The sequence below is a fragment of the Dermacentor andersoni genome, chromosome 6 (genome assembly GCF_023375885.2).
Source record: "Dermacentor andersoni chromosome 6, qqDerAnde1_hic_scaffold, whole genome shotgun sequence".
Classification (NCBI taxonomy): domain Eukaryota; kingdom Metazoa; phylum Arthropoda; class Arachnida; order Ixodida; family Ixodidae; genus Dermacentor; species Dermacentor andersoni.
Genome location: NC_092819.1, coordinates 51,610,001 through 51,635,876, shown reverse-complemented (window position 1 = coordinate 51,635,876; position 25,876 = coordinate 51,610,001). Strand labels below are relative to the sequence as shown.

Below are 25,876 nucleotides of genomic sequence, written 5' to 3'. Positions count from 1 at the left end.
GAATATATACGCTCCGCTTCTCGGGGACCGCGCCGCGCGCAGGCCACGTTTCAATCAAGCGCTCCGTAAACAGGAGTCGAAGAATTCGGAGACGGGCTGCCGGTCAGGCAGCGGCGCGCCGCCTTGAGTGGTCTTAGAGAAATCCCGTGGCGCCTTGCACACGTGTCCGTGTGCGCGACCGTGGAGAAGTAATAGGCGGGGAGCGCGAGGCAGGGAATGGAAGGAGACGTAGCATGCTCGATGGGATTTACAGTTTCCTGCAAAGACGGAAAGATGGATGAGGGTGACCAGGAAAATGGGGGAGGGGGGCGGGGTTGCGCTCGAGCGAAGGCAAGCAGAGACGAGAGCTTTAAAATCTTTCCGCACTTGATTTTCGCAGCCATTGTCACTACTGGAAAGAAATTTATCTCCCCCGTTATGTCAAAAACTCGACAGAAATATATATGTGAGTATTGCAGACTGCCTATGAACAAATTTCGCAGGGTTTATTCTGTACACGAGCTAGCACAGGGCATTATATACATGTTAGAGTGAGTGCACAGAATTTATCGAGGTTTGGTATGGCCATATACTGCATATCAACAAGTATATAGGCTATTGACAGATGTTGAGTGGACTTGTAGTCTCATACTCTTAGCTATTGTCTGTAGGATACCTATTGGTTGCGGTAATTTGGTGAAAAGACAGCGACGGCGTAATTGTGGTGCCAGATGGAACTGCGTGATATTCCCCCACACTTAAGGATATCTATAGGATAAAGGAAAAAAACCGTAAGGCTGCAAAGTAACGCATGTAATGTGTACGGACACTCCGCAGACCGACCATACATATTTCCAAGGAATAGCAAACACGTAGTAACGGATGGCACAGTTTGACAACACTTGTCAAGGCATATGCATAAGAGTAAGTGGACCAGCGAGTCGTAGAAAAATTAAATGATAATCGCGAGTCACAATCGAGTCCTAGTCCGAAAGGCGACGATGGTATGAAACTGCATAAAGCACACGCTCGAAGATAAGGAGAGCGGCCGTTAGCGCGGGCGGGGTGCGACGCATATTCACTACATGGAGAAAGTGTGATCAGTCAGTTCATTACTTTAGAAAACGACTTGCTTTCGACTTATCGGGGCAAACACAGCGTCTGAGTTTCGGCAGCTTTTATGAAATAGTAGTGACATTCACGACGGAGAAAAGGTGACCGCTCTGTTGATAACCATAGCGGTAACTCCGGAAGACAACTTTTGATTTACTGAGGCAAGCATTCTGCCTGGATGCTAGCTTCTACAAAAGAGGGAGATATGTGGATAAAAGCAACGGAAACACAGGGAGGTTAGCCAGATGAAATATCCGATTGGCTACCATGTATTGAGAAAGGGGAAAAGAGGTATGAAATAAGAAAGAAACGAAAGAAGTACAGAAGGTGCGAATGAACAAAATAAGAGTGTGTGAACGCTTTCATACAGTCTATCAAGGCGCCACGTTGTCACACACAGTGTCAGTTCAAATGACTAGCCAACCTTCTCGAAACTCAGCGAATTCTTTCATTTACAGCTTCTATAGACGTCCTCGCAAGCAGCCCGAAAGGCACGCTGTGTCGAGGATATAGTGAGCAATCAGTCCACTTTCGCCTTTGTAGGCACCTGAGCCATAGTACGGTCTAATATACGAACTACTAGTGCTGCTTGAACGGGAACTGAAGGCCCACGCTCCGACTGCAAATTACGCGTCTTCGATGACGCGCCAGTGGGACAATAAAGCGCTCATCACTAGCTTCCTCAATCCCAGGTGCGCCTCTTGCTCACAAATGGCGACGAAACAATTCCGTGATTTTCTGCGGGAGCTTTATGGTCCCGGGAAGAAAGGAGATTGAATAAAATGCAAAGAAACGGCTGGCGCAGAACTCTCATTCACCTTTCTACAAGCCGTCCGCGGTCCATTCACATTCGAATAAGACGACCGTCACAATTTTTTTTAGGGCTCGATGCGTTAGCAGTTGGCCCCCAGTGCCAAGCCGAGAACGAACGCGCGCGCTCCAGTGTCGCTCTATGATAAGGGCGCAGGAAAATAAAGAAAGAACGGCGCAGTAGCGAAAAATCATTAACCCCGAAACTTCACGCGGAAGTGTCAGCCTTCGTCCCCATTATGGGTGCTGCATTCAATACAGTTTTCTTTGTTTCGTTTTCATTGCTTTTTTTCTCTCGCTCTAATGAAGAGACACCGAAGCTTCGGCTCCCGACAGTGGCCGCGACACGCTCCATCTGGGTCACTCCCCGAGTTCATTAGCGGCGGCTATACCGAATCGCGACGCCGGCCCACGTGCACCGTGGCCGGGTATACGCGTAGCGCGTCGCGTTCAGCTATTATGCCCACGCGCGCCGTTCTTGAAGACGCGATGACGCGACGATCGACTGCCGGTATACGCATGTGACTTACACACGCCGCGCGGCCGAGTCGACGTTTGCGAAATCCGCGACGACGACAACCTGCGCGCAAGCGATGGAAGACGTGACTTACTGACCGCGCGGACGCGGCAGAGGCGCAGCAAGCCACAACGGGGCCACCTCCTGACGAAAGAATCGATGATCAAAGACAAAGGAAAAGAAAGAAAGAAAGAAAGAAAGAAAGGCGTCAGAGAGAACTGAAACCACGAGAGGACCTCCAAGGACATTGTGGTCGCTGTGATGACGTAGAATATGACCCCGCAGGAATGACGAAGGGGAGCGGGAACACGGTCGAGCGGGAAGTGGAGGGCGGCGAGGGGGTGGGGGGAGGGATGGCCCAGCGACGCCTCCAAGCACATTCGGATCGTGTCTGAGAAGTACGAGGAACAAACAACAACAACAACAAAAGCAAACGAGAAGATGAGAATAAGACAAAGGCGAGAACAGCCAGGGGAGGACGGGGGGGGGGGGGGGGGGAGCAGGGGGCACTGAGGTGTTCTGCCGGCATATACAGGGGGAGGGGGGCGAGGGCAGAGCGAAAAACGATTGGGACGAGAGATATCGGGGGGGTCCCGCCGCAGCAGCAGCAGCACCCAGTGGAGGTTCCTTGTCGAGCGAGCGCGCGCGCTCCTCGTGTGCGCTACTTGCACAGTTTTGGAGGAAGAGGGAACTCTGGCGACGAGCGACAGCACTTATGCCGCCCAGCCGGCGAGGTGACGACGGCAGACGCGACAGCATCTGTCACCAGCGCATCTGTCACCGAACGATGCCTGCGCGAGAGTGCGACGAAAAATCTATAGCGTGCTCGGCGTCGTGGCAGCGCCGATTTGCGTCGGACGTGTCGAATGCTGTGTGCTATACGTGAAAATCGCGTTCTCTTCCCGATATTCAGTAAACAACCCTAATGTGCGAGTAGGCACACGTCTATGGCGGTTGTGCATAATGCGTACGTTCACGGGGGGTGTTTCACGTGATCGTTTATCTAACACCCGGGGTGGCAAGCGAGGCCTTCAACGAGGCAAATTAGACCGTAATCAAATTAATAGCATCAAATGTTTTTATTATAGCATGGCATTAACGATAAGATGCTGCACTTGCAAACGTCCAGAGTGCGAGTACCACATCGGGCGTCGTTTTCTATCTTCCCCGACAAGCGCACGTCCCTTCCACTAAGACTTTTCGTTTCTCATTTATCCTAACACATCAGTGGGCTATGGACGTGCGTTCTGCACACTGGACATTCATTCACAAACCTGATACGTCACAGCGCGGTCGACTTTCCCAAATCGCCAAAGGCGGCCGAGCAGTGACGTCGTGTTGAATATGCAATGAAATCCAACTCGCGCGCTCGAGCCCGAATGCGTCGTACATTCCCTCATGGCTACCGAATACTGCGTAAGCTTTATTGCTGCAATGCTTCTCAATAGATGAATATGAAGACTGGAAATTTCCCAGTCTCTCCCCTGTATCTCCAAAAAATAACGCAATCTTGGAGCTCACGCGAGAATACACGAAGTAGAAAAGAAAGAAAGAAAGAAAGAAAGAAAGAAAGAAAGGTTGTCGATAAAGATGTCACCAAGCCAGACACGCGGACGCGCTCTACTTCTGGCACTCGGAAACACGCTCCCTCACGCAGTCTCGCACTCATAAGAACGGGGCTGGAGGCCGCGCTCGCAAACCCTTTCGGTCCCAGCCGCACAGCGCCGTCGCTCGCACGCAGAGGAAACGGCATCGCGCTATAACCGCTATACGGCCCAGCCGCGGCTAACGCCACGCTCCGCGGACGGTCGACCGATTGTCCCGCGTGCTCCAGTGCGACTCGGCGCCAGCCGCATGCAGGCAGTCAGGCACTGCAGTGGCAGCAGCAGTAGCAGAGGCAGCAGCAGCGGCAGCAGCAGCAGCAGCAGTAGCAGAGGCAGATGCGCCGTGCGCTGCCGCGCGCGACGGTCCAGCGTCCGCTGGCGCGCGGCACATCGAGACGCGCTGATGGAGCGATCACGAGGGGCCATACAACGCACCGCCGCGTCCCCCCCTCTTCGCGGACATCTTCCTAAATCGCTCCAGTCACTCCCCCTTCCTCCTCACTCCTTTTTTCTTTCCTCCTCTTCGCTACCGTTCGACCCGGTCGCAGCACCGCGATACCGGCTCCATTACCCCCTACGCGAAAGAACCAACTGCTTGCTCCCCCCCCACCCCCCTTCCCCTTCTTTAAGGCTCGAGTAGCTTCGGGTATGCGCGTTACAGTATACACACGGCTTCTTGAACCGATGGCTGCAGCTGCCGGGCCTAGGGGATGGCCGTACACGAAACTCGTTCACTTTACTCTCGAGGGACGGGCAGCCTCGGACGATCGGGCCGCTATCTATCGGAGGGAGGAGGGCAGCGAGCTATTCGGGCGAGCCGCGGTTACCATCCCACACGTTTGGCTCGCTCTCTGCATGACTCTCCGTTCTTTTGTCGCTTTGCTCCCGGACATGACACTGCGCGAAGCGATGCATGACACCTCTGGTAAGGAAGAGCAGCAGGTGGATGAGCGCTCACCTGGCGCGTGCGCTTGAGTTGGAGGGGTCGCGATCACGATCGAATCGCGCAGGATATCGCTTTGTGTCTGCGCGTGTGTATCGCGCTGGTAGGAACGTCCGAGAATCGCGTAATGGTAACTGCGTGCGCTTCCGGTCCGAAGACGCGGTATCGCGTCGGACTCCCATCGTAGATTTTAATCTCAGCCACGGAGACCGAGAGATGGCGCCTTCGGCGATGACCCCCCATTCATCGATATTAATGTAACGCTCACGAGTATGCGTCATGTACAGCTACTCCCGCTTGGCCTTGGAGAGACGAGACGTGAGAAGACGGCTTCCTGCTCTTTTTTCTGAGATCCAGCCTTTCTGAAGAGGCCCTGACCGAATGCAAAGAGACAGAGAGAGGGAAACAACGAACACGAACTTCGCCAAATCGGCGAGATCAGAACAGACGCCACCACATACACAGAGTAGGTCATGGTAAAGGTCAATGCCTTGGTCTAGCTCGCCGTTTCATTGGATCTGGTATTTTTAATGCGTTAGCAATAGAAGCGTGAAAGTGGGAAAAGTATGTATATGTGTGAAGCGTGGGATGCCGGTCACGTGGTAGAGATAGAGAGGGGTGGGAGAGCTTTATATATATATATATATATATATACGCGCTCACCACTTTGCAATGTGGCGAACGCGGTTTAAATCATGGATCCGAGAACTGAGAGAGGCGCGACGTAATGCTACCGCATTTCTCTAGCACTTACCGCTAAGTCGTCATTGCATTTTTGTTTTTTCCTGTTTGTACCACTATCATGGTGTGGCTTGTGAATGTTAATGACTTGTTCCTAAATATGCTACCCAAAAATTAGTCCACGTTGCGACTTTACGGTCTATTCGTGTAACACCGTTTTTAAATCTTCATATCCTCTTTCTATTTTGCCGAGAAAGGTCGGTGAAAAAAAATATCGAATGCGACACATCACGTCGATGTGCATAGACATCATGTAACAGATGGGCGCGTAGTCTGACTGCTAATTGCGAGGGAAGACAAAATGCTGCATGACGGTTTGACGGGCGAAAAGAATATAGTGTTCCCCGCGAAGAAGGATGCACAACTTAATGGCGCTCTTTATATTCAGTTAGGGAATATTGCTAAGCTGCAGAAATTGCGCACTCTGTGCTGGACTTGATTTTATTAAACAGGAGCCACCGCAACAACAGACAGTTTTTAGGGATTCCAAGGCAGCTCTTCGGCGTATACAAAGCCCAATGCGCTCCTGACCCAATGAACAACTGGCCTCAGAAATTCGACAGATATAATCGCAACCATGACAAGGGACACAACATAACCTTTCAATGGCTTCAAAGACATTGCAGCATCAGCGGGAATGCCCATGCCGACGAAGTCGCCCGATCTGCGCAGGAAAGTGGTCAACGTGTCTTGATTCCGCTTTCGCGATACGACGCTGCGGCTGGGCTGCGATTGATGTCACGTGAATGTACTTTGCCCCTGTGGGACTCGAACGTTTTCACACATGTGCCGTTTGCGTCCGTTGTCTCCGGACATTCGGATGCATCTACCGCCTGGGCTGCCACGACGTGAACAGACCATGTTGTATACCGTCTGTGGCTAGGCGTCGCATTTACGGATAGCATATGCTTTCCTTATTGGAATGGCCAACAGCCCGAAGTGCGACACATGCAGCAGCGATGAGACGCTCGCACACGTTACCTGTGTCTGCCCGCGCTATAGTGCCGAGAGGCAAGTGATGTGCAGTGATGGCCCAATTGGACAAGTGTGCACTATCAGAACCAAGAGCTCTAGGCCAGTGCTCCCAAAGAACCTCCGCGCAGAAGTCCTTATGCGCGTTACTAAGATTACTGCGCTCTACGGGACTATAGGGAATATTTTTCCATCACAAGGTTCCTTTAGCAACACGTCGCCTTTTCTTCGTATTTGACTAGTATGCGACTGCGACATTAACGTATCCACTATTAAAGCTTTTCTAACGGACGCTCAGGTTTTTTTCTTCCTTTTTTTTTTGACAAACTTAGCTCAGACATCGGTTTCCTTTAATGCTGCGTCGAAATCGTTTGCAAAGAAAAAGAAAAACTTAGCCAGATTCTTACGCATTTTATTAATTACGCACCTATGCGACCTTTTACAAAACAGTCATAAAAATACGATATATTGATAATACCTCTTTATTGTACTTAATTGACGCCCTGTTCTGATGCAATTGAATAAAGAAAATAATTCTTGCAAGCGAAAGACGCATTGATTTCTGTTCAGCGAAGACTCCGTGGACGAAATAGCAATTCAACTTGTGCCATTGAGCTGGTTTCCACTGTTAAGAACAAACAAACCACCACTAACTAAACCAGCACCTACATAGCCTAGAAAACATTGGAAACCGTTTCCGTAGTCAATCTAAGCGCCTTAAACGATGCAAAAAGAGGAGAATAAGTTACCAGCAGATAAGGCACGAAGCAAGCTTTGTTCGTTTCCGAAGTGAAAACAAATCTAACACACACAAACACAAACACACAGACACACACACAAACACACAGACACACACACAAACACACAGACACAGACACACACACACACACACACACACACACACACACACACACACACACACACACACACACACACACACACACACACACACACACACACACACTTCTGACATATCAGAGTACTGAAATAATACATAACAGCCTGTAGGCGGTGCCTGCAGCAGCCGTGGAACAGAAGTAGGTTGAAGTAAATCCACACATGAAGTGCAGTTCATACTTGAATGAAAACGCGCGCCCACGTGATGTGAGCACGCAAAAACCATACACAGACAAACAAACAAACAAAAGAGGCGGGGAGGGGTGGATACATTGCTCCGGGAGATAACACAGAAGGCGCTTCCTAATTATAGAAACGACAAACTAAATGCAAACCGGTGTGCACAGCAGTGCCCTCTATGGAACAAAAGAACACGCGTCTAATTAAAGAAGAAAGAAGTCTACACCGCAGGGACAAGGTTTGTTCACGAGCTGCGTTTGCAGAGAGAGAGAGAGAGAGAACCAGCGCAAGCGTTGTTTTCGCTCGATAACGCCCCAACGCTCTCGTCCCGTGGGAACGCGCCAAAAATTTTGGCGCCACCGCGATTTAGGCGAACGCCATGGCAAGGCCGAAAAAGCGACGCTGAATAACAACGGCAGAACCCGAGTCGTCGACGTGCAGATTAGTCAGTAAAATAAAAACCGGGAACGAAACGCCAGTGAACAAAGAAAACGCCGGAGGTGGTACACTCAGTTGGTTGTGGCGGTTGTGCTTGCGGTGGTATATCCTCGCAACAGACAAAATTTAGGCAGCGCCCAAAGTCCCCCAAACCCAATTGCGCCACGTCGACGACACCAAAAACTCGCTCGAGCTGTAGAGAGGCGTTCTCCCTTCTCTGTTTCTTGTTTTTTTTTACTCCCCGTCCACGACCAGCGCGCAGGCGCCCGGACTCGTCGCGACGCGTACAGGCGCGCGCGCGCGCACACACACACAGGCACACACACACACACACACACAGGCACACACACACACACACAGGCACACACACACACACACACACACACAGGCACACAGGCACACTCGTGCTGCACACATCGGGCACCGTCAGCAGTAGCGAGGATGAGGGAGTCCAAACGCTCATTTGTCTCGAGATGGGGCGGGAGAGCCGGGTGGGTGGTGGGGAGGGGGGGGGGGGGTTCCTGCGTCGGCGACGCGTGAATATACAACTCGCATGTAGTACACACACACAGCCGCACTTTGTGGTACCGCGCACGCTTTTCTCAACGCCTCGCCGTCGCGCTCCCGTCTTGCTAACTCAGTGCAGTGCTACGTGTGCCAGACGCAGGAGTCACGTCAGCCGTGGTAGCTTCTCAGTAACGCAAACTACAGCTGCGTAGTCTTAGAGCAATAGCAAGAGCAACAACACCTATAGAGGGGGCTGGATGCCATCGCGCTAACTTTCTGCTGCTATAACTGCCCAAAGTGCGAAAAAGACAACGCAAGGGAAGAGGTTGAGAAAAGACAGAAATTGAGTCGACAAGCGAGAGAAAACACGGCGCACTCGCACTGTTGTTACGTCTCGCGTAAAATAATGCATCTTTCTCGACTTGGCGCAGCTAGTATACGCGCAAGAAAGGCAGGTGCGTTTAGCTAAACTAGCACAAACGTTTTCACCGGCGAGGACCTGCACTCTTTTTTTTTATTCGTGTCTTGCGTTACTTCAGTTTTCTCGCATGAAGCGCAAGGCGAGTTTGTGAACATTGCAAAGCGAGACAGTGAAAAAGCCAACGCTAACTGCTAACGAAGTGCCTTAAGCCGTGAGCAGCTCTGCGTGTATTCGCGGGCGTCTCTCACGCTCGAAAAAATAAAAATAAAGAAATACACTTTTATGTAGCGCGCATCGAGCAACAGAAAGCTGTATCGGGAGTTTTTCGCGTTTCTCTACAATTTTCTCACTGACATTTTTCGTATAACTATAATAACGGAGAAGTTGATCAATTAATTAGGACCAATTAGGCAGGGTGCAAAAAGCAGTCTGAGCATCTCCAAGCGACGGCGAACAACAATACCTTGGTTCTGTCCAGCTACGTGGCATTCGCAAATATTCTTTTAAATCTTAAGGGTGCACGACCGTTAAGGGACACCCTGTATATAATATACTTCACCGAGCCACAGAGTTGGACGCGTCGCTTCCGCCGCACTGCACGAAGTCCACGGGCGAGACGTAACGTGGAGGCGGCAACGAAAACAAGAAAACAGAGCAAAGCGCGCGATGCGAGTCGACGACAATTCTGCATAATAACCACATTTCTTTCGGTCGTGCGCGCCCCGTAACAGTGAGTGCGCGCGCGCGAGCGAGCGCGACTGCATGTGTGTTCCTCGCTTCCGTTTCCTTCCAGGGCCACTGTTGTCGGAGAGAAAAGATGCGCGGTGCAAGCCGCCAGCTGAACAGTGTGTGTGTTGGGGGGGGGGGCAAGGCTGGCTCACTTTGCTGCCGCGCGCGCGGCGAGATTTTCCCATTCATCAGCGTCCGCCGCATCGTCGCCAGCGTCGCTCTTTCTTCTTCACATACCTTGCGCCTGGGGTGCAAATACCGTGCAGCGCTACGCACGCTATAGGGCTCGCACCAACCACTATAGGGAAAGCAAGCGGACTGTGAACCACTGCTGTTTTTAAACGGTGAACCCCTGTACAAAAGTGGTTATAGAAATTCCATTGCGTTTCTATTGCTGTTTTGTTGAATTTCTATAGAATTTTTATTGAAATGCAGAAACATGCCATTTACGATTTTTTTTTTTACCAAGAACTCATAAGCTCCTAGTTTTGACCTCATATATGCCGATGGCCTGTAAGTTGGTAAAATTGCTGCTAATTTTCTATTACTGTCTTGTTGAATTTCAAAAGAATTTTTATTGAAATGCAAAAACATGCCATGCACAATATTTTTCTGAAGAACTAGTAAGCTCCTAATTTTGACCACATATGTCACTGGCCTGTGAGTTGGTAAAATCGCTTATAGTAGTTTTAAATATATTCGGTAGGCAGAAGAGTGCAGCTGAACGAACATCGTCATAGCCTCGGTGTAAATACGGACACCCCACTTGAGGTTATTCGCCAAATTAGAGCAACTAGAGTTAGTAGATATTTGGCAAGCGAAGGAGTACAACCTATCGCAAATCGTTGAAGAATGAAAGCTAAGAAGGGCCAAGATAAGCACGTGCATAGAGAGGTACAGGACTGGTTGAGCGACTAAACAAAATGTATTTTCCCGCGCCAATTAGGAGGCCTGCAAACGCTGGATTATTGCATCAAGCGTGAGAGGGATTCTGAAAAAAAAAAGAAAGTTATACCGAAGCGTTACACATTCGCTGAATCAACTATTCAAAATAAATTATTTTGGGTTTTCGTTCGACTGACTCTCGTACTAAACTCAGCGCGTAAATATCAGTCTAACTGCAAAGTATGTATAGCTATATATATACAATAGTTATTTATAGATATAACGGCTAAAGTTTCTGGTCTTTGGTCTTCAGTATGGTCGGACAGCAAGTGGTCGTTTCAGTCGCAAAATTAAATTAGTTCGCACCACTTCTGAGTGCATTGAAATCAATCAATTAGTTATTTCTGTGAGGAGTGTTCAAGAAAGCTACCTTCCCTCTCCTACAGCTATAATTGCCGTCGACTGTTACAAGATACCAACGCATAAAAGGGCTTTAAAATTTCCATCAGCAAAGGTGCCCGCTGGACAGCAGCAGAGCGTCATGTTTATTTTTATGTTTGACAAGTTGGCGAGGCCCCCTGTATCGACTATAATCCGAGAAACCGTCAGTGGCGGCGCCGTATCAATTTTTCACGCCAGAAAAACGGAAGGTACCATCGCTTGATGTCACGGCAGATGAACAGGGTCTAATTTATTATGCAAAGTAAAAGCGGAATGACCCAAAGGCGTCCCTTTCGGCTGGTTGTCATGACAACGCATACGCTCCTCTCGGTTTGCCAAGGACCTGTCACGAAAAGCGCAAGGCGATGACCTTTCGAAGGGCCTGCCAATTTGCACCTGATCCTTTTTTTTGTTTGTTTGTTTTTTCATTGCACTACGACAGTGAATTGTGCTCTAGGCAACGTTATTATAATTCTGCGAAGTGTACTTTTGAAAAATCTGTTGTACAAGCTATGTTGTCTTAAATTGCTTGATATTTCTTGCCTTCAGTAGACTTTTCTTCTAACATGCAATTGAATATTACGCAGGAATATTTTTTTTTTCTTCTCGTTCAAAGCTCTCATTCGAGATTTTCTCGTAGTTAATCATTTTCGATTAATCAGTTTTTGTCAGTTCATAATCGATCGCTATGCCAGATCATTATCGAAAAGTGCGTACATATTAATTGGCATCATAGCCAACACGCTAGTTGCAGGTGCAAAACAGGCTCCAAGTGCAGGTAGGTCGCAAACTAGCAAAAAATTTAAACAAAGCAACAAATGAGAAACTTAGGATATATATAATAATTAATAGCAGATTCAGAATACAAATACGAATTAATCAGCACGGAAGTGAAAACAAAGCTTCAGTCGAGCATCGGGGTAGATCACTCTTTTTTTAATTTTATGATATAGATAAATCCGCCTGGACGAACGTTTGGAAATTCTGGCAGTTCTCTCATATTACATTAGGTGACAGTTCATTCCAAATTCCCGTTCCATTCGCTCCACTAAATTCTAGTAATATCTCAGAGTACACGCTGAGACACAGGAAAAGGGCAATCGCCATTTGATGCATGTTGGGTATAGTGCGAACTGGTAGCGTGACAGCGCTATGAGGAAGCGGGTTGTTGCTTGTGCGCTTAAGGTTTATGCACTAAAACCGATGTCCCGTATTCGCACAGAAATGTACGAGGGGTAGCACAAGGGTAGCTGCTGATAAATTTCGTCAGGTCCCAGCTGGTAAAGATCCAGATTGAACCTGAATCTAAACGTGCTTCCAAACGTTTGAAGAAGAAAAAAAAAAAAAAACGAGGCACAATGCAGCTCGTGACTGTGCAGGTCGCGACATGGGAAATAACTCTGACAGTAAGTGCCATCTATACCTGGTGTGAGGTGCACGACAAAGTGACAGTTAGTTGCCACGTACAACATTCTAACGCACGCCTTTCAAACCCAGTCGCGACGGCCAGCCAATCCGGTTTCGTTCCACCTCGGTCGAGGTGTGTTTTCAAGAGGGAGAAGGCGACGTCAAATAGCACGTTGTGCGCTGGCAAAACAGTGGCAACTAACAAAAAAGAAATTGCTAATTTCAGTGGGTCTCAGTATGACTGATGACACGAAGGATTATGTACGAAGAAAGGTGCCACCGCCAACAAAAAAAGCTAAGTTCTATCTCCCCCCCCCCCCCCCCCCCGCAAAGTTGCATGTTCAGTCTCCAACAAAGAACGGCCATGGCGTGCCACCAGGAGGAGGATATGTCCTTTCTCATACCACTGGGGATTAAGTGCCTTACACTCTCCGTCCACTAATCTACAGGCCGCGAGACGCCCAGTACAAAGAGATTAAATCCGTCTCGCTAGAAACCACCATTTATTTCACTCAGCGCTCTAATTAAAGATGCGCGGGGATTTCGATCGACGGAGGTTCCGCTTAGTGAGTTCCCGGATAATACATTTAAAACGCTCATCACGTAGCACGGTCGGTCAAACCGTCGACGGCTTGTCTTGTGCCTTTATTTCCGGTAGCAGCGTCAAACGCGTAGACCACGAACAATGAAATAATCTGAAAGGGCGCAAAAAAAAAATTAAAAAGCGAGACTTCTTTGTGCGTTCCCGCAGCATAACGAGAAAAAGCGAGACGGCACGCGACGGCGGTTGGCGTTAAAATGCACCGCTCGTACATTTTTTTTCCGCCGCAGTCAATTGCCGCGCTCTTCGTCATGTAAACGAGCAGCCCCACCATGCGTGACTGCGTGAGTCATGTAAAGAACTCGAGCCATCATACATACATCACGCATCGGGGGTGGTGTAGCAATGAAGGAGTAATAGCCGCAGAAATGTAAACAGCGTATAAGAAAAGAAAAAGGGGTGAACGTGAGCGAGCGAGCAGGGCGCCATCTAGAGGTCGAACGAAAAGCACAAAAACCACCTCGGAGAGGCCTGCCCCGTGCTCGCGGTACACGAGGACCTTTGTGTAACCTAATGGTGCATACATAATGAGAATCGCATCGCGGCGACCGCCATCGTTTTCGCTGCGCGAATATAGATTTTTTTTTCTTTTCTCATCGACGCCCGCGCACATCGCCGCGTGGAAGAGAACGCGCGGTTCGGGCTGACGCATGCACAGCACGCCGACGAGCTATTAGGGGAGGCTTTTCTTCGACTCCGTAGTGTGTGCGTGGCGCGCTTCTCCGAGCTGCCACCATTGTGTTTCGCCCGAGCGGCCGGCGAACGTGTACGTATATGCAGGACGGCGATAAGGCGCGCCGCGTGACCTTGCGAGATGCGTCGGAACACGGCAAACACTCACCGCGTCGTCCTTCCTTCTCTGTGGGACAAGTAGCGGTTTGTGTTATGCCGCGCCACCTCCGCCGCTTCCTCGGAGGCCAACGGTGTGACATCAGGCCCCGGAGCTCGTAAGTGGTCGCGCAACCACCAAGGTTCCCAAAAGAGGGCGGCAGTTTCACCCAGTGTTAGCAAGGCAAGCAGTGATAGTGACATAGTTGAACGCTAGAAATGTTACGCTAATTTTTTTTTATTTTCACGCTTGTATGAAATCGCCTATCGCTGTCAACATTGAACCAACGTTGAGCCAACGTTGAACCGACGTTGAGGCAACGTTAAACCAATGTTGAGGCAATGTTGAACCAACGTTGAGCCAACGTTGGCATCTAATGTAAGTTCGCCGTTGGTTTTACACTGGTCCTCACTATGTTCTGAGGGAAAAATACCTTTTTCGGTGGCCCCACCACACCGATGGAGGTGGCGCGTTGCTCCCAACTTTCATCACGCCTGGCAGGCTCCTTTACATTATACGTGCCGCCGATTGCTACGCGGAATGGTGCAGTCGTCACCAATTTTGAGGTTGATCTTTATTTTACTGCCATTTCGATAGTAGTAGTAGTAGTAGTAGTAGTAGCAGTAGTAGTAGTAGTAGTAGTAGTAGTAGTAGTAAGAGGTAGAACGAATTCTCTGTTACACTACCAATGCGACGCAGTGAAGATGAGAAACAAGGTGGGGGGGCCACAATAACGACAAGAAATTCGCGCACCGCGTGCATCGAATTCGAGGTTGGCTTAATGCTCGGGGTGGCCCAGCTCGGGTGAGTTAAAAAGTGCGTCCACTCTTCGCAGCGCATCCATCAATTTCACATAATACCTTGAAAAAAACACGAGAATTTGTTTCTTCACCGCTACTCCACGAGCTTTGGACGTCGACGGCGAGATATTACTCCCCAAAGGCCGTCCAGGCGCATTCAACACACAAACGCGGACGCGGCTCCTACGGCGAGAAAACAATAATAATGGCCGGTTCCCGCCCCGCCGCGCAAGCGTGCAATCAAGCGCGACCACCGACCGGTCAGCTGCGCGATACACGACCATCATCAAGCCCCTGGCATCCCGCCGTATACACCGCGGTGCCTTGGTCGTCCTCTCTGCACCCCGCGGAAAACGCTCGGAAACGGCAAGACGACGAGGAGGAAGGGGGTTGCGCCACGCGACGCGCTCTGAAATTCGGGTCAAGGTGCCACCCGGCGAAAAAGACACACACAGTCGCGCGTGGACCGACGCGTGATCGAGGTATACAGAGTCCCAGCACGCACTCACCGCAGCACTTCGCCCCCCGTGAGCTCCGAAAGACCAGCTCCTTCCTTGCTTCGACTGGAGATACCTGCAGTGGGGTACAAGGGAGAGAAAGGGGAGGGAAAAGGAGAGAGAGAGAGAAGTGTTCATTACATTGTTCCCGACACAAGCACGCGTGTCACTGGGGTAAACACCACGTGCGGCGGTCGGCTCGCGCGCCGCCACCGCCGCTTTCAAAAGCGCTCGGCGGGAGCCGTGCATAAGGAAGAGAAAAAAAAACACAAACGTTTAATAATAATAAAAAAGAAAACAGGTGGCGTGCGCCTTTCCCCTCCCCAACTTCCGTCCTGTCGCGCCGCCCAAGTCGCGGCGGACCACGTTTACAGCGTTCGTTCCACGCTGTGCTACCGACGACTTCGGTAGCAGCGAAGAGATTGACAGTATGCGGGTGCGGGGCAGTGCCTAGAAGTCGAGGCAAATCGGTTTACTTTACTTATAGAACACGATCACCTTTGCGGATATGGTTTAAGACCAAAAAGACTTGGGCGACTGCCGAAGTGCCGGCCAACAAACGAGAGGTACAAATCGCCCATGTAATGAAATCTTACTCGGATTGAAAAACAAAGTGAGAGAGAGAGAGAAAGAAAGAAAAAAAAGCAAGCGCAATAACGAGATATATAAATCAAGCCATCCGCGCCGTTGTCCCTGTTTTATTTGTTTGTTGTATCTAAACGAGAAGAAGACAGTGTATCCGCAGTAATTTTAGCAGAAGCAAACAATTCAATATATATATATATATATATATATATATATATATATATATATATATATATATATATATATATATATATAAAGGAGTGTGTGTGTGTGCTGTACACAGCACTCCTAAGTTCGGTCGGCACATACATGCGGCATGACACTCGGTTGCATATCCACAGAAATTCTATTGCGGTCAACGAAAAGTCAGTAAGAACACACTAGAGTTTCTATAACTTCGTACGGGTGGAAGGAACACCAACGCATTCCAGTCGCTTTGTGTTCCATAGCTGATTTGCAGATTGGCAATTCGCAGCTTTCATTCTCCCAATAGAGAGAGAGAGAGAGAGGATATAAGGAAGGCAGGGATGTTAACCAGTCAAGAGTCTGGTTGGCTACCCTACCCTGAGGGAAGGGAGAAGGGGCGAGCGTATGATTATTCTCTAGTAGGAGCTGGAAAATACAAAAAATAGAATTGATCGATCGACTTGTTTGGTGATATTGAAAATGTTAGCAACTTTCGCCTCCGGCTTTTGAGCATCTGACTGTCTAACGAATTAATGTACAGAAATGGGCTTAGATGAAAAGATGAACAAATAAGAACGCACGCACACGCATACACATGCTGACGAGCGCTTGATTCGACGAGCGATGTAGTTGGCATGGCATGACAATTCGTACGATGTGTAAATACCTGTTCACGTAAAGAACACACGCAACTGAAGAAAACAACGAAATATAAAACGTAATAATCAATCAGAGTTGTAGGGACACCTGCGCTATGAATACGGATTCCCATGGTGAGCAAATACAATATGTGTGCGTACCACATAGGCATATATGTGAATAAATGAACTGAAAAATGGACAAGCAATGCAATATGAACATGGAAAAAGATATCAAGTACGTATCAACACCCAGAAACGATGCCACTGTCCACTAAGGAAGTGAAAAGTGCATAATATAAACGATGTACTTACTAAGTAACCGAAAGTTGCCTATTTTACTATTCCTAACCACACTCTGAGCTCAAGGCAATTTTATTCTAACCAGCGGGACACAACGCACACAACGACAGGCTGACCGAGTTTAATTGGAAAAACTATGCCCTCCAGCGGAAGCTCGAAATTTCGAATCTTTTTCTTTCGTTATATATATATATATATATATATATATATATATATATATATATATTGCACCCGATAATCATCTGGGGAACCGTCCCAAGTAATTTGCTTGTCCAACATCTCCAGTGCTCATTAATGCTTTTCTGTCTTCCTTCGCTACTCATTTACATACCTCTGATCACACGGCCCTTCCCTTACACACACACACTGCACAGATCTATTGCGCCGTTATTAGTCACACCCGACGGAATTACTCCACTGGTACTGGCGCTGCTGCTGCTGCTGCTGCTGCAGCAGCTAGAGCCACGTTTGAAAAATAACCGACCTACAGACTAACTTCACCACTTCACCAAGCTAACTAGAGGGGTTACGCGATTCAATTAATTCCACCCACAAGATTCAGAGACTCTCTTGAAGCGCCTTAGAGTCGACAGGAAGGTGGAAAGGGGGGGGGGGGGGAGGGAGCTTGCCGAAAAGAAGACGACTGCCATATTTGGTGCAAAAGACAAACTGGCTCGTTCGCAAGGAGCTACAGGTTCGATCGAAGTTTCTCTCTTTCGGAAGCGCGAGCGCGAATCGAAATAGGAACCTGATTAGTTCGAGCAGTACTTTGTAAAAATAAAGGTGTCAAAGAAAAAAGGATTAACGGGAGGAGGAGGGGGGGTGGAGGAGCAGCAGATAACAGCTTCTTTGCGGTGTTCCTACGTTTGGCCTCAAAAGGGTCTCGCTTCTTCTTCGCGGCGAATCCGAGCATTACTTCTGGGTATAGTTAGAAGGGCCAACGAGTTCCGCGCTCTCCGCACTATATACACTTCCTTTTCCAAGTTCACCCAGGCAAATAGGTTCCCCCGAAGTGTACTTTAGCACCTCCATTTCAAAGCCACGCACTCGTGTGGGGAAATAAAACAGAATTAGATGAAAGAGTCGAGGTTTGCGAAAACAGGTTCGCAAACATCGCAGTCGATTTCCCCCAAATCCGAGATGGGAACTCTCAGACAAACTGTGCGGGACCTCTTCACACGAGGAATTACACGAAGTAGAGAGAGAGAGAAGAAAGCGAAAGATAGAGAGAGAGAGAGAAAAGGAGGGTGGGTGGAGTTGTAGACAGTGGGCATTGTAAGCGACAACTTCATTACGCTGCCAGTGAACAGCCACTCAGGATGCCGCTAAAACAAAACAAAAACAAAAAAACACAGAGTGTCGGCGCAGCGAGTCGCGCGCGCCTTAGCGTCAAAGCGCCCGAACGGTGCAGTCGCCGCGAGCGCAGCTTTGAAACAACAGCGACACAAGTTGTAGTCGCTAGCGCAGGCTCACACTCTTTCTTACTCGCAGCAAACACACAGTTTGAGAGAGAGAGAGATTGAGCGATTCGCTTCAACTCTGTGGCGCTTGTTCTTCGCCCCTAGCAAGCGCTTCACCGCGGCGCAAGCAAGCACGCCTCTTCAAAAAGAAAGAAAAGAAAGAAGGAAAGAAAGAAAGAACGCAAATTAAGGGACGTCGTCACTGAGAGCAGCGGCGGCGTGAGTGTTTACCCCCCGCGCGCGAACGACTAACTTCGGAACAAGGTGCAAACAACAGCCGTCGTTTCAAGTCCGCCAATGCGCCTCTGCGTCGTCGTCGGCAGGCAGGCAGGCAGCGGCTTCGAAAACGCGTGGCGGCCATGTTGACGGAGCGCCCAGCGGCGCTAACGACCGTGGAGTGGAAGGTTCTATATAGACTGCTTGGAGAGGAACCAAGCCGACAACGAACGTGGAAGCGCTGGAGAGGAAGGAAGCCAACGAAAGCGTAGGCGTTACGAAAAATGCAAAGACGCGAAGGCGTGAAAACGCGTGCAGAAAGCATGTGTTCATCGACCAATTCTGGAGCGTTCGCGAGGCGCTTTTAAAACCCTCGAACGAGGGACTGTTTTCTCCCTCGAGAAGGAGAGGAAGAGCGAGCGAGAGAGGGAGATACGCGTGGCTTCAAGATATATATCCGCCAGCGGTGGCGGCGTCTCGAGGCGCTTGTTTTCCGCTGCTTCGCACCGACAACGACGATGCCGCCAGCTCGCATCATCTTGTTCCGGTGGCAGGGAGGGGCGGCAAATGGGGGGGGGGGGGGAAGCACGGTCGACGCGTTTAGCGCTTCAGCGTCAGGCGGTGGCGACGAAGCGCACGCGGCTGTGAACTGTGACGACGTGCCTAAAGATGCCCGGCGTTCGAAGGAAGCTGTTTGTCGTTTGAAGGAGGGCGCAACAGGCGACGGCGTCGGAAAGTTTCTAACGCGGGAGCGTCGATTCCAGAGAGCGTTTCAGATAGAGTGAGAGGAAGAGAATGCAACGAGATATTTAACCTGTTCGATAAGCTGCACGTTCGGCATGACGCTGAGGTACAGGACGAAAGGGATAACGCTGAAATTAGACGGCAAGTATGCGCAGATAGGCGCTAATGGTTCTCTAAAGAAATGGAATCATTGGGTTTGACGTCCCGAAACTGTGGAGTGGGTTGCGGGGGCCGCGGTTGGGGTGCTCCGGATCATTTTCGACCACTTGAGACGTTCGAACGTGCATCCGAAGCACGGTACACGGCCCGTCTTGCATTCCACCGCTCTGGTAATCCAGCCGCAGTAAGCTGGCTAGGAGTCGAACCCGAGACCTCGTGCTCAGCAGCTGTATGACATAACCATTGTACCATTGCATGTCGCTGGCGGCCATATATGTGGCTTTTGTAGGTGGTTAAATTATTGTTGTTCTTGTTGCTATCGCTGATTTTGTTTGTCCACATAAGTGGCACGAGACCATGAGGCGTGACTGGTCAATTAAGGTATGATTAGGAATCACTGAACTACTTCTCACTGCTATCTGAGGCTTCAAGAAAACTGACGGCGATATTAACTTTCTAGGAAATGAAACATGGTGGTAAGGCTCATTCACTTCACAGAAATGAACGAACAAAAAAAAGGTACTAATTCTTTCAAAAGGCGCTGGCGTACGAACTTGCCAGTATAATAGCTGCAACGTACACTCCTGCAAACAGACACATGCTCGCTTGCTTGCTTGCAAGACCTAGGCAGCTAGCACCGAACGAACGAAAAGCGCCAAAACTCAAAACGTTTCGCTCAAAGCGTGAGGCAACAATGTCACGCATATATATACAACTCCTATTCGCATCGCAAGTGGAAGCTCGCTCGTATGCGTAAACGCTTCCTTCCCAATGACAAGCTTGTTTGCCGCTCAGCGTCGTGCCAAGCTTTCGTGCTCGAGTGAGTGCTCATCCGAAAAATCCGCTTACGCTTCCTTCTTGTTCGTTTCTTGTTCTACTCACACAAAGACGACTCTTCTCCTGTACACTTTGAGGCAGCTCCGAGACGAAGAAGTAAAAGCACGAAAGGATGCCGAACGAGCGCTTAATATATCTATATAAGTACGGCTGGGAATCCTGTCGTATATACGAAGGAGGCGCATATTCATTACGTATATACAGCTGGGACACGCGCAAAGGCGCAGGCAGGCAGGCAGGCGTGCCGAACAAAGGTCGCCTCTTCTTCCACGAGGAGATGACTCTGTCGACCACGAGGCCATTTATTATTTCTTTCTCCTCTCTGTCTATCTTTCTTTTTTTCCTCGGAGCTCTTCTTTTTTCTTTTTTTTCCTTGCCATGCCTTCGGCTTTCTTTCCTGTCGACAAAGCTGGGCCTGTGTGTGTGCGCGTGTTGACGCTGACGCGCGGAGAATGGATTCGGATGCGCGGCTTTGCGCGCTCAACTCTCTCTCGCGCGCGTCTCTGCATGGCGTCAATCCCGCGGAGCTGTCATCTTCCCGAGCGCTTATTTCGCTTCATTTTCGTAGAGGAAAAGAAAAGAAAAAGAAAGGAAAAGAAAGAAATAAAGTGTGGGTGTCGCGTTGGTCTGAACAGGCGTCTGGAAACTCCCTAAGAAAGAAAAAAACGAAAGAGAAAAAAAAAATAAAGCTAAGAAATAAACGGTGAATATGTGCGGCTGTCCACATGCGAGATAAATGGCGCATGCACTCACGTAACGAAGTTACGCAACGAACCACGCAACGACGTTTATGTAACCACGTGAGCGAGGTACCGCGCGGGTACTCCGATACCAGAGTTACGGCTCTTGCGGCTGGAATCCGAAGGCAATGCTTATAACACTTTGAAGAATTGTGGTTAGCCCTAGTACTCAAGAGGTTTATAACTGTTTTTTACTTGTCTTTTTACTGCACAGTACGTTTTCTTCGCCGATCTTAACCCGATACCTTCCTTTCTCTATTTTTGTCATTTTTGTTGCTACTAATTCCAGACAACTGCAACTCTCTAGCTCTGCCTCGACACACCTGTTGAGAACACTTATGAAAGGTGATAAACATTAACTCTTGTCTTCTATCTCTCTCTCGCGCACTTTCCATCTCGCTCGCCACTTGTAGGGTCGCCAAATGGCCTAAATGTAGTTAACCTCTCTGCTTCTGTCCTTTCTCTCTCTTACGAAAATCAATTTTAGCATCCTCCAGAAAGAGAGAGAATGAGGAAAAGAAACGTGAACAGAATACGGTCCGCGCTGAATCAAATAACAGATAAAAGAAAGACTGTTGGCGCATGCTCTTCCTCATCCACCACCCGCACGCTCTCGCTGGAAACGAGATGCAGGACACCGCAAGTCCGACGAGACTTTCAAGCGCCCACGCATAGCATGCGGAAAGATGAGCGCTAATACGATACGCGACAATGAGTCGATGAGGCAGACTATAAGGACCAACTTACGCTCAATCCATACTGCCTGCCGCGCCCCTTCCACACACACACAAAAAAAAATATCGTACATGTGGTACACCGGCGCCCCAAATTTCGGTTCTTTAGACTGCTCGTGCGACCCGCAGTATCAACCGAGATTTCGTACACCTGTGGGCGAAGTGTGGTAGTTTCTTCGCACGTCCGCACGCGTGCGGAAGACCATGTGAGGATTGAGCATAAGTCAGTCTTCAAAGAAAAGCTGCAAAGATAATCCCCCCCCCCCCCCCAACCCGTGCTACAACATCCATATCCGTCCCCGTCTATATACATGTTAGTGGATTCGGTGCCTCGAGACACCGTCCACTATACGTTCTGAGCACATCGGTAATTCAGGTGGACCGACCACGTAGCTCTGTACGAGGGCTTCATCGAGCGGCAGGTGCACAAGAGCGCACCACCAGCTTATATCGTTCGGAGAACGAGATGACTCCCCCCCCCCCTCCCCGCCTCCCCCAGTGCATATATAGCGTTAGGTCGCTCGGAACGGATCGAACGCGCCACGAAGAAACGAGAGTATACAAGCGCGGAACGAAAGCCGCCCAAGGAAACTTTCCTGGCACTGCTCTATCTCTAATTTCTTTTTATCGTGCTTATTGTTCGCTTATCGCTTCACAAAGGTGAACGGGGAAAAAAAGGGAAGCTGCAAGGCTCGTAAGGAAAGGGATGGAAGTGCGAGCGCATGTATGACGGTGAAGTTCCTGCCGAGGAGCGCGGCAGCGTCTCCGGTAATGCCACTTTCCCGGGAGACCACGGGAGCCGAGGTGCAGCAAATAACGACCTACCAAACCATCAGAAAATAATAACACCAATAATAATAAAAGAAACTCTGCGGTGACCAAGTTAAAAACGAGCCACATTTTGCTCCCGGCGCCGGAATGTTGCACCTGCGCCCTCTATACCTTTATCCGATGGTCTCGATCGTAAACCCTCGATATCGCAATTATTTGCGAGAGCCATCGCACTCTCAGGTGTTTTTCTCACAGCCGTGGCCTCGCGTTCTCGAGAGAAAGAAAGAAAAGGGAGGGAGAAATCGACTACTTCGCGCAGTGCAGAGAGAGAAAACGAAGTTTTTCGCCAGTTCGCTACAAGTACGACGTGAGGACCATATCTCGCTAACTCCCGGTGCGATCCTTTCTTCTTCGCTTTCGTTGTACAATTCCCTTAGTGGTTCCTTTCTTGCGTTGCAGTTCGCGATCCGCAAAGGACGTCTACATTGTTCGCGGGCTTACAGGAAAGAGAAACGGCGGCGTTATTTAGCGAGAAATCCTGAACTCGGTGAAGACATCTCTACGTTTTTGAGCAAAGGATACACGTACGGCGCGCTATGTCGGTTACGCACTGCGTTTCGAGAGCTCGGTGGACTGACAAACAAGCGGGAAAATGGAGGCAGAAAGAGAAGGCAGAGCGCCAGCAAGTTACGTTGCAAACTAACAAAAGGCATGTTGCTCTTAATTGTTTTTAACCAAGCTAACCCTAGCGAGCTATATTACCCCTTACTGCTGCCAACACACCCTAACTGGGTATAGAGTAGGTTGTTAAGGGACAGATCGAAGCAAATAAACTTTGAAGCAAGCTAACTGTAGCAAGCTTGGTAATCATTTGGTAAGCTGGGTTAATTAGCATTCTTATACTCTAGCGAGTTAGATTGACGCAACCTCCTAACCAGTTAGGTTACTCCCAACCTCCATTTTTTTTGTAATTGTGAATTAAGGAAACACTTTTTCTCGCTTCTGCTCGCGCTCTGAAATCTTTATGAATTGATTTCTCGCCGACAGTTCCTATCATTGCACTCTTGCAACACCGAGCACGTCTGCATAACGACTGTTTTTGATTTCACATTCACCACCGGAACACACAAACCAAGGCATAACACGATGCTCTTCACAGGAAAAAAAAAAAGTGGATCATTACAGACAACATGGGCTATATGCTTGCCTACACGCACGTCTACTGCATTTCTTCTTTTTTTTATATTTCCGCCTCACAGCACAGCGTAACCCACGAAAATAAAGTTTGGTTAACCTTCCCGTCTTCAGCGCGGGACTTGGCGGCCGACGACCGGGATGGCCTAATTAAAGTTGCCTGCAACATCGGTTCAACTTACACACAACGCAACAAAATAAGCAAGCGAAAGGGGTATTTTTGAAGTGTGTGTCTCATTTATTTGTTTCATCGTGAACTGTGTATATTTTCCCCCTATCTCAGCCGTAGTCTGGGACAACCGTTTTCGGTAGAATAGAAAATTCTAGAAAAAAAAAAATGAGTTGTAGCTTACACGCTAAGAGAAACGGCAGTTCTGGCTGCTTCTTTTAGGCTAGAGTAACTAACTATTCGTTACACATTTGACTCCATTTTGGCAAGTTCTCATACTTCTTGATAGGGTGTACGTTCACCGTACTTGCACTCTAATAACACTTTTTAAACCATTTGGGGTTTATACTCTCCGCAAACAATGCTTGTACTTCCTGCCTTTCCTTTGTTTCTCTCCCTCACTCTCTCTATCTTGCGTGCATTTCTTTTTTTCAACGCTGCAGTCCCGGTCTCTCGGGTCACGAACAGCATGCGCGTGCACATCAGTGTTACACGGCGTTCTTGACAGGAAAGCGTCGGGCGCTCAGCGCTAAATAAAGGAACTGTACGAAAGGTTGTATACGATTGTTTGCGCGCGGGCAATATGTCCTCCAAGAGGTGCAAAAATATTTTAGAGTATAGGTGCCAGCAGAGTTTACGCATCTCGTTAAAAGAGTCAACAGGCTTCAGCGGTAAGCTCTAGCTACCTACGCTTCTCGGAAATGGAGTTGAGCACGGGACAACCGCTAAAAACTGCAATAGGAGTCACCAGTACTCCCTTTCTTCTAAGCGTGTATAGTGCGTATATACTACAGGCGCGTATCGCAGGTGCATTCTCTTAGCAGGGCGCTGACCGAGCATGCGTGCCTGGCACCTTGAAATTCCATAAAGTGGAGGACAAGCCGTAATTCCGGCAAGAGAAGTCCTATAATGAACACTCATTTTTTCTGAGAGTGCAATGCGTGCATGGTAAAAATTTCTTTGTTTTGCCCCTTGAAGAGTGAGAGTGCTAGCCATGGGACAAACCGAGCACCCCTAATAGTGATTTTTACACTGTTAAGAGCGCTGTTCGTTCCATGGCAAACACCCGTACCATTCTAAGGGTGTAAAAATTGCATTACTGTGTACTACAGCGCCCTCCACGGGAGATGACGCCTAGCATGGTGCAAACCTCGCACCCCCGTCTAGTCGGAAACGAGGCTATGTATTTTTACGCGGCAAAAACTATTACTCAGGTAAAAAAAAAACACAACAGAGTACTTAGGAGTCCATTTCTTACAAGGGTGTACGGTGTACTCTTCAGAGGAGCCCACTTCTCCCGCAAAAAAAGAAAAGGAGTTACTTGTACACCCTTTGTTTCTAAGAGTGTGTGCGGCTACCCGAGAGCTCTCATCGCAGTAACAATACCCCTTCTACCCCCTTATCCCCCCCCCCCCCCCCCCCAAGCAGGGAGCGCGAGCAATGTCATTGCGTTCGTTCCTCCCGAGCGAGCCGACAACAAAGCCGAGAGGAGTAGTGCGCGTCGCACCACATAAAAAGTAGCAGCAGCCAGTGGCGGTGCAAGCGGCCGTACACCCCCGGCGTATTACGGAGGTCTCGGCGAACTCGAGCCGCAGCCGTGGCACGCAAACCACGGGGGAAATTTGGGAGCCGCGACCAGCCGTGCCCTAATTAAAGCAAGCGGAGGCCGCGCCCGGAAAGCGACCCGCGGTGGCAGTGGAAGGCACCGCGCGGTGGTCCCGGCATGCGCGATGTACTCTCCCGACGCGCTCGGGGTGTCTCGGAGGACAGTATAAAAGGGCTTCCCGACGCCGGAAGACAAGACCGACGACGGGACGCCTGATTCGCGC

General features: G+C 49.3%; 1 protein-coding gene across 2 annotated transcripts in view; it reads right to left on the bottom strand.

Annotated features, from left to right (window-relative positions):
• Positions 1-25,876, bottom strand: part of LOC126522907 (calcium-activated chloride channel regulator 2-like) — a 527,003-nt gene that overhangs the window by 411,246 nt on the left and 89,881 nt on the right. Inside the window, exon 2 of one of the 2 annotated variants that reach the window (XM_072288729.1) lies at positions 15,324-15,387. The gene's annotated coding sequence lies outside the window, so the exon portion shown is untranslated. Of the gene's footprint in view, positions 1-15,323; positions 15,909-25,876 lie in introns of those variants that run through there. The other variant, XM_050171751.3, reaches the window with a different exon arrangement.